The 9844-nt window shown below is 41.8% G+C and overlaps 1 protein-coding gene across 1 annotated transcript in view; it reads right to left on the bottom strand.

The window, feature by feature from the left end:
* The window catches only part of BRINP3 (BMP/retinoic acid inducible neural specific 3), a 332877-nt gene extending 323387 nt beyond the window's left edge, over positions 1-9490 (bottom strand). The window contains exon 1 of the mRNA XM_081949571.1: positions 9270-9490. The gene's annotated coding sequence lies outside the window, so the exon portion shown is untranslated. The remainder of the gene's footprint in view (positions 1-9269) is intronic.
* Between the last annotated feature and the right edge of the window lie 354 nt (positions 9491-9844).

The raw sequence follows: 9844 nt of genomic DNA on the forward strand, positions 1-9844 counted from the left end.
ATGATTCAGTTCTTGTGAGTATAGTTAAACCTGCCTATCATTTCTTTTGGAAAAAAGAGACATGGGATGTTTTTTTGTAAAAGCCAGACTGGCCAAGCATTTATCCAGCTATTTGTCATGTAGATATATAGGCAACTTGTCTACTGACATTTCTGAGATACAACCTGCTTATGTAGAGGGCATGTCTTCTTGAACACAGGAGTCTTTGTTTGTTTCTGCTGTATTTTGTTTCTTCAAAATCTCTGTAATCACCAATGATTGTCCCTTTGATATTTTCAAGCTATTCAATGATAAGGCTGGTTCCTCTTAGAAAATCCAAAATGTTGGATTAGGTTGAAGCCTCTAAAGTACTTTCTAAAATATTTTTCTCTTCCTATCCAAGACCATGTAGCAGAAAAGATTGGGGAAGGCAATGAGGTGAATAAACTGTAATTTGTAGGGAAATTTACTATTTTACCCTGGTCAATATAAGTGTCCTCATCGAGCCACTATCAATTCTGGCAAGACTGAGTGGCTGTGAGTTTTAAAGTTATTTCTCTGGAGAGAAATAAGTTCTGTTGATGTTACATTTCCCTGGAATCAGTGTACAGTTGCGGGGTGGTGGTTGATGGTTCTATTAGACTCGTGGCTCCTGCTCAGTGAAAAAATGCCAGCGATCTCTGCCCATTTGTCTTGTATACCAATTGTACCCATTCCTCAACCTGGAGGATTTGCTCGTGGTGACTCATACTTCAATCACTTGGATTCCTGAAATGCACTGTACATGGGGCTGCTCTTCAACAGCATTTGGAAGCTGCAGCTGGTCCAGAATGCAGCAACACAGAATGCATTTGGCAATTCTCGTTATACTCATATACCACAGCTCCATGAGTTTCACTGTCTCCCACTGGGTGCAATTCAATGGGCTGGTTATCATCTATAAAGCTGTGCATGTGTCAACTACTCCCTTTATTTATGCTCAGCCTGCCAGATGTAGAAGGCATGCTCTGAATCCTCTCTATCAGTGTTATCTTGGATTCATGAGTTATGTCAACTTTGGGGCAGTGCCTGCCCTGTGAAACAGTATCACACTGGAGATCTGGCTGGCACTGACCCTGTTACTTTTTTGTAAAACCCTGAAGACCTGACTGTTTCTCCAAGCATTTCGGCCAGGAGGTTGGGCAAGTGATGTTAATATGGTTTTTATGATTGGGATGCATTGTTTACTTTGAGCATCCTACGTTATTGTGGTAGCTTTGTTTTAATCTTTGTGAGCTTCTTTTGGCTGATGCTTTAACTCTTGCATGCCCCTCAAATCACTGTTGTGAGATAGGCAGCCATGTAAATAATTTAAAGAAACAAATAAACTATGTTATGGCTTAGCAAAGAAGCACAGAAGTTTTTTTTTAATCCGAGGGCTGCATGATATCTTTAAATTATGACTAGTTTTGATTTGATGAAGTTGTGTATCAGTAATACAGGGTTGTTTATGTTGCTGTTTCTTTTTGCAAAGTTTTGATGCATCTGTTTTCCACCCCACCAGAGTAAGAAATGGTGCAGCTGGGAACAGAAAGTTTTGAAATTAAATTTGTATCCCAATCAGGGTTGTCCTAGAGTTAGGCTGACATGTGGATTTTGGGTTGCTGATCCCTCACTTACTGAAATGCATGATTCCATCCACGACTCCTTATATATTTAAGTATAGAAAGTAGTCTCTGTATCTAAAAACTGGACTATTCACTCCAGAGAAATAGACATAGTAAAAGTTCTATTGGTGCAAAGAACTTTTCAGATTCATTTTGTTTCCTCTTTCCATAGTACTTATCCCATACAATGTGTTCTTGTAGATCCCAATACATATTAATTTGTGCCTTTTTATTTAAGAACAGCTACAGACTGTCCCAATGTGGCCAACTCTGACCAATAAACCTGAATAAAGCAATGCCAGATATCCCTGCAATTAAAGCAGGGAGAAATTATGTTTTGAAAATCGTAATTGTAATTAGAATAGCAATTGTAATAACAAAAACAGAGATGATCTTGTAATCATCCTAGGATCCAAAGACATCATGAAATAAAACCATTTTAAGGACTTCCCTGAATATAAAAGGTTGGGAAGGATGATTGAACATCCAGGAAAAGTATGTTCTATACTTCTTGGGCTATTACCAAGAAGAGCAGTTCTCAAATCCAGGCCCCTCTGATTCATCTTGAAGCACAATATCCCTTGATGTTCAGCCTGGACAGGAAGAGTCATATATGGTTATAAGAAAATTTCAGCAACTTCGCAAATGGTCTGGAGTAAAAACTGCCGACATTTCTCTCCCCAGAGGTCAGTGTCTAAATTCTATGTCCCCTTATTTCAACTATAACAACAAAAGAATGTTGCTATGATAGAAGAGATGAAGCCCAAAGAATGTTGTTTTTTATGCCAATTTGGAACTGAAAACAATTTTTCTCACCTAACAAACAACATTTTCCTTTAAAGTCATGTAACTAGATGCTTTCTACTCTAATCAGCTCTAACCCAAGAGAAGGCTGATTCAAATGGAATCAAATCTTACAGAGTCATAAATCAGGATGTCTACCTTGGATTGGATAGTGGTGGAAAGTCAGTATAACCAAGATTCATTGGGAGTATTACTTATATCAAAGCTCAAGGCAAAGCAGGGAGAAGAAATAGCTTTTCACCGACAGACATATGGATAGATTTGCTTTTGTTGTATCAATTCTACCTTATGCCAAGACAAAGCGAGTTCATCTGTGTGTTTACACATTTCCTAGTTTAGATTCCTTTTTTTTCTGCATTTCATCAGTGAACACCCAAGGCAAGAAGTATTGTTTTACTAAGCATATGTCAACATGGTAATAAAAGATACAGAAAATGAGATTTAAGATTCTCTGAGCATTTGGTTCATTTCCCCTATTTGCTGTATGGAATAAGAATAGCTCTGAAAGCCAGCTAGCTTAGCAACTGAGTGTGAGTTGACTGCTCTCTTCACTAGAAAAAAAACTCAATTAAACATGTCATACTCTTAAGAAAAGGTATTTTCCTCCCATATTATGCTCCAGGGACTATTTTTATCTCCTTGAATATTAGGAACCGGCTGCATGTAGAGCCTCTGGTACTTTTCTTAAACTAAAATTATCTTCTGGAAATGATATAAAACTTTGCCTTCTAGATTCCAATTTCAGTTTGATTGTTCCATTCCTTGCAAATTTGTAGATTCCTCATAGTCTCCTTACTCCTTGTAGACTCTTTATTAGATTTTTCACAGTGGGGAAAAATAGGTTTGGGAAATTTGATTATATCACATGAGATTCTACTAAAATGGTTTCGAACATCTTTTCTCAATATTTTTTAAAGGTGCTTATCCTTTTCAGATATTTTTACAAACAGATCACAATCTTATGGCTGGGGGATAGTGAATCAAGAGTCACAAACACACTCCCACACGTGAATGCATGTAGACAACAGAGAGAAATCAGCCTATTAAATAGAAATATCTAATATAAGTCTAAGAAAAATATGGCATGCAGTCCAGAGTCATAATAGGTAGCTTGATACAAATAAATCTTTTCAATTATTCACTAGAAAGATAATGCAAATTTCAGGGAAATACTAGAACAAAATAATAAAGAAGGATTTTGGATCGTGCTTAGACTGTCATAGGGAACTTACTGCACTCTCAACTGCATTGTTTCTCCCACTATCTAATTGCAATATGAAAATATGAACTACCTGTGTAGATATAATATTGCATAATCATATATGTTATATAATAATAGATGCTTGCTGGGGTTAATTTTCTTGACAAGTTAGGGATAAGTAAGCAAATGTGTTGCATGTGTTGGACTATCACTCCCACTATTGCTTGATTTAGGGAGTTAAGACTGATGGGAGTTGTAGTTCAGATCTGATTGCCTAGTTCTGAACTATGTAGATCCACTTTCCTTTGATGACTATTATTGTGAGGACTGAGTTTCTGTGCACCCTTATATCAAAATGAGCCTTATTCATTGAAATGGCTCTCACTTAAGGATAAATACGTGCATGGTGTGGGATATGTAACATTAACATTAACTCATATGTGTGCATGCTAAGCTAACTCTCTCTAGCTTCACTAGGGTTTATATTCTTCACTCAGGATATTGCAGTCTCTTAATTGATTGGCCTGAGTCATTAACCTTAATTTTTCTTTTATATGCCCCACATTTCCAAAAGGTTCACGGACTCTCCTTCCTATGTAGAAAAACAAAGAGCAAGAACAGTTTTATGCTTAAATCTTATCAGTTAAAGAGAGTCCTTTCCCAACTTCCTTGTGATAAAGAGAATATTATTTCATGGTGCAATCAACCGAGAAAGAAAGGGCTTGAGACAGCTGTGTGATGAAGTCATTCACCAAAGGATGCAGTTTAATACTTAATGACATTTTCACAGAAAAGGCAGAAGAAAGCAATAGAAAGTTACAGCCAAGGACTGTGGCTCATTACCTCCTTAGTGCCTATCAATTTGTAACTAGTGCCAAGTCGCATCAACTCACCTTGAGACATCTCACCCCTTATTTTTCAATTATTTCTTGTTTTGTCCATATGGAGTTCAATTTCCTCCCTGCTCTATTAGAGATTATAGAGATGCTCCCTACCACACTATATCTTCAGGAACTATCTGATTAACTAATATGGATTAATTAGACCAATACTGCTACCCACAGAGTAGCAATTTAGCACATAAACTTACATGGAAAATAAACTATGTTTCTCTGTTCAGGATAAGAAGAAAATCTTCTGGATAACTGACTCTCAAAAAGGAGGAGAAATCAGGATCATTATCATAGAAAAGAACAAGTAGAACAACAATCCTGGTGGTGAAACCAATAGAGGATTCAAATCTTCTGAGATTTTGAGTCTGCTACCATCTGGCTGCAAAAGCAAAGTGTCCCTCTCTGAAAAGTCCGGTTCTTCTAGACAGAAGGTAGGTAGGTAGGTAGGTAGGTAGGTAGGTAGGTAGGTAGGTAGGAAGGATACAAAGACCCAGAGAATCTTTCTATCTACCTTCCTACCTTCCTAACATCCTACCAATCTTGGAAGCTCATTTCTTGTCTCTTCTTATGATCCTTTACTGTGCAGTGACATTTCAAATTTATTTAGGCTTTGGTCTCCCAGCAGCCCTGTAAAGAGATGGTTATTTACGTTTTACTTAGAGACAGACAGAGGAGGATTGACCCCAGGCCAAATACTGAAGTAGAACCAAAGAGCAGTTTCCCAGATCTACAAGTTGACTCATCCCTACCTATTTATCATGAACACACCATGAAAGACTTATCTGACTGGTTTCATTTTACTCGGAAGTTTACCAAGAGAGGGGCGCTGTGAAGGAAATGGGATATTCAACTAATATTTTATCCGTGTTTACAATGGGGTTGAGTTCACACATTCAGCTTTTTAGGGAACTGTATCTCCATGTATCTCCATGTGTCAATCAAGCACAAATGTAGAGAAATCATATGAGTTAATGACATGAAGAAGTGATCAGGACTTAAGCATTTTTTGTTTGCCCCTAAAACATTTTTTTTAAATGTTATGCTGGATTTTCTACCATGCCTTTCATTAATCCAAAACCCAGATCTTTCATTTTTCTTCTCTACATATTGGCCATTCCATATGTTGCATACAAAAACTTCAGGACAATCCTAGATAATTGCCTCTGTTGTCCCATTATTTCATTAGTTTTGAGACTGACTGCCAACAGTTCACCAGAATTTTGGATAGAAGGGTCACCTCGTCCTGCAAGAGATGTTACGAACTGAATGGGGATTAAATATGTGCGTGGATGCATGTATCTGTAATGCTATGGAGTGTCATGCACAGCACTTTTGACCAAACAATTCTCATGATCCATTTGTCACTGAAAAGAACCAAGCATTCATAAATCTCCTTCCACTAACACATCTAAGCCTCACTTATTTCCTTTTTACTTGTTGGCCAGGCTGCCAGTACTTCTCCTTAAAACCTCAGCTATTAAAGAGAAAAGTCACTACTGGGATGAATAAATTATTTTTAGCTGTATTTAAATCAGCCTTGATCTAGAGAAGCAAGAAGCCTACATGAATTGGAATGGGCCATTGCAGCTACTATCTCTGCCTGTATTTTCTGTTAGTCCTTTATAGGAGGGAGGGGGGAAAAACTACACCATGAAGACACAGAACCTACAGACACACCAGATAATGAATAGCTTGGTGAGATAAAATACAAACTTTTACAGCCACTCTACTGTATAGACCTCTTTCATACTTAACCATCCAAATCAAAACTGCCAAACTGCTGAATAATCTTTGGAAATTTTATTCCAGCCTGGTCTTTTTCTCCCAGCCACCTTTTTTTTTCTGATTGGCCTGGCAATGTATCCCATGCCGCCCCCCCCCCCCCAACAAACTCCCAGTGAATAGTATCAAGCTAAGAATAAGACTTTAACGCTGATTGGTATGTTTTTTTTAAATAAAATATATATTATTATTGCCGGCGGAGCATGCTGCTTACTTGCCTGGCGCTTGCTCGCCCGCTGCCTGCAAAAGCCTACTAATGCACCATTAATCGCATTGATTTCTTCGCAAGCGAGGCGCAGAAAAATCTTTTTTTTTTTTCGCCTCTCGTTCAGCCGATTAAGCGCGGCGGGGCTTTCTCCTTCCACCCGGTTTTTTGCATTCCAGTTCGACGCCTGCTCCTCATCCCTTTCGCCCGTTTGTTTCTCGCTCTCTGTCCCTCCGGTTCTGCCCGTCCATCAGAGCCCACCTTCCCCACCGCCAAGCCTAAGATCGGCTCTCCCCTTTCTCTTAGTTTTCACAAGACGTGCTGACTGAGATCGGGCAGACTCGCTTACCTAGCTGGCTCGCCCGCGTTCCGTCATTCCTCTGGCGTGCATCTGCTCGTCCTCAAAGTTTCTCTTTCTCCCAGATCCAGAGGAGTTGAAAGAGAGAGGAGGGAGGAGGGGGGGGGGGCTGCAGCTGCTTGCGGTAGCTGCAGCCGCCTCCTCGGAACTGTAATTGACTAGCCCCGACTGGGATTTGGTTAATTACACAAGTTCTGTTTGAGGGGGTGGAGAGGGAAGGCCAACGCTAACAGGGATGACAAGGAGACGGAGAGATGCTCTTCGTTGATGGGGACGGAGCATGCAGCGTCCGCGGGAGCAAGGTGACTTGGCTTCCCTCGCTTCCAGCTGGTGGCAGAAAAGGAGCAAAAGGAAGGTAGATGGTCTTACGCCGGGTTTAGTTATAATCCGGAGCGATTCCTACCAGGTGGGTCTCTCAGAAATACTAATGGGGGCATTAAAAAATCAAATATGCCCCACCCTTGATAAGGGTAATCCAACTGAAAGGAGCTTTGCAGAATTCTGTGATGTTGGTGGGGTAAATCCCAGCTCAACCCATTGGGGATGAATGCAACAAGGACCCGGTATCTCCTTAAGATTCAGTATTGCTTCCAGTAATGCAGGATCCACCTATCTGGTGATCAGATGTGGGCTTTTAAATAAGGATTACCCTCCACACATTTTAGAAAAGTGTGCTGGGCTGAGCATTGCCTTCATCTGCAAAGGAATGTACCTCAGAGTGATCCTGAGAATGGCGAGGTGGGCACTCTACAAGGAGTAAAGGGGCCTCCTATCAAGTAAATCCAGTTTCTTTTTGAAAAGCCAGAGAGGGTGTGCATGTGCCAGGGAAGAAAAACCTTCCTGTCCCTCCTTACCATATTGGGTCGCGAACCCATAAGAATGAAAGGAGATACTCATTCTCACCAGGATATGAACTTTCCTGTATAATCATGAATTTCAGATTTAGGGGCAAGACGCCAGGAAGGGGAACTCATGTCACCTGCCACTGGCAATGACCTCAGTAACTTCCCATTAAAACTCAAAAACTCTCAGTAAATCTAACTCCCAGAATGTTCTTGAGAGTGCTTTGCTGACATCTTTTTTTTTTTTTTTTTTAGCAGCAGCCTTACCAGTAGGTTAGTATGGTCTGGGAGAAGGCTAGGGATTTTCTAAGACCCCAGGGAGTGGTCTACTAGCAGAAATGAAATCGCCCTCCAGGCCACCAGCTTGCCACGTGCCAACTTTCAGATGGTCTCCTAAAGCAAAATGTGGACCCAGCAGAGCCATGCATAGGGAAGACTGACCATTTACAGCAGCTCTTTATCAGATGGGACCTCTAGTGATTTTCCAAATCTGTTACTGGTCCTAAAAAGACCTTTTAATTGGCAACTACAACTCTAAACTACATGTGTATGCACACCCTAAAATGTTTCTACTTCTATCAAGTATCTTCTCTGCTGTCTTCTCAAACCATCACCTTCAAGACCCCCTTAAGAACAAATACCCATATCCAGCATTGCTTGGTCTCAAAATCTGGGCTGGGGATTATGGGAATGGTAGTCTAACGTGTGCAGGGGACCAGGTTGGGGTGGGAAGGCTGTTCTAACCCCCGCGAAGCTTTGGGACGACGGAAAAGAGAACGAGAACGGGTCCCTTCTTTGCTCCCTCTCTCGGTTTCCTTCTAGGACTTTAAGGGTGTCTCAAAGTCTCCACCAGACAGAGCGTCTTCTGCCCATTTCAGATCAGAGGACTGATTTAGGGCAACGTCGCCGCAAAGACAGAGGTACCACACCTTTGAGATCCCCCCCACAATCCCTTGTCAGGCCCTTTAGCCCCGAAATTTCGCCCGACGCTCAACAGGAGCCACATCAGCGCACCGAAGGAGAAGCGTGTTGCGAGAGCTCCTCTGATGCATTCAACAGCCCGAGTTTACAATTGCCGTGCGGTGGTTTATAATCTCTCTCTGTGTGTGTCCTGTGTGGAAGAAAGAGGCGGCACTAGAAGCCTTTGAGAAATCGAAGTTACGGAACAAAGTTGATTCTCTCCCCTCCTCATCCCCGCGCGCTCACAAATGTTGCCAATTGAATATGGATGGGCGAGGAAAAGGTTAATGGATAGAAATGTTCTTCAGTGTAAATACAGGTATTCTACATAAGGAGGGGGGATATTCGGGATTTGCAAATATCCCCCCAAGTAGGGATTTTTTGCTTGATCGCCTTTCTTTGAAAGGGGGAGTGGGGAGTGCTGGCCAAACGGGCGCTCGGTGGTCGACTTCTTCCTTGGTCTCAAAATCTGGCTGGGGATTATGGGAATGGTAGTCTAACCTGCGCAGGGAACCAAGGTGGGGTGGGGAAAAGCTGTTCTATCACCCCCTGTTCTAACACTCCAAAAATCTACGCCAGGACCCAGGTAAGGTACTCACCGGGCGGAATTTCAAGAGGCGAGGTGTCCCGGAATGAAAAGGTTCCGCGAGGCGAGCGAATATCCCATGGTAGTTCCAAAGCTTTTGCAGGAGCTTTTCCCAAGGGTAAGATCTGAAAGCCGTAGGCTAAAACGCTGGGGCCCCTGCGGGACGGTAGCCGCCACCCTCCAGAGGTTCCTCAACGGCCGAGAGCCCCAGCTTTGACAAACCGCGCTTTACATATGTCTCTTTGCCCGTGCGCGCGCCCAGGCGCGTGCGCGCTCCAGCGACGAAAGATAAGAGCCCGCGAGCCTTCCGAAAGCGGGGAAGGAAATCGTACGAATAATAATAATAATAACAATAGCGGTAGGAATAATAACAACAACACCAAGTTGTTATACTATAAAGGGGATCAAGCCGCTGCCAGGAGGAAAATAAAAAGGGCAGGGAGTCCGATCTCGCAGATTTGCTTGGACGATCCCTCTTAAGGCAAAGCAGGTGGACGATCTAAAGATTCACTTGAGGAAACTGGCGAAGTCGAAAGCTTGGGTACTCCGGAAAAAAGGGGAAAGAAAGAAGGAGAGAGCGAGAGAGAA

Source organism: Natrix helvetica (genome assembly GCF_964273705.1).
Source record: "Natrix helvetica genome assembly, chromosome: 3".
NCBI lineage: Eukaryota > Metazoa > Chordata > Lepidosauria > Squamata > Natricidae > Natrix > Natrix helvetica.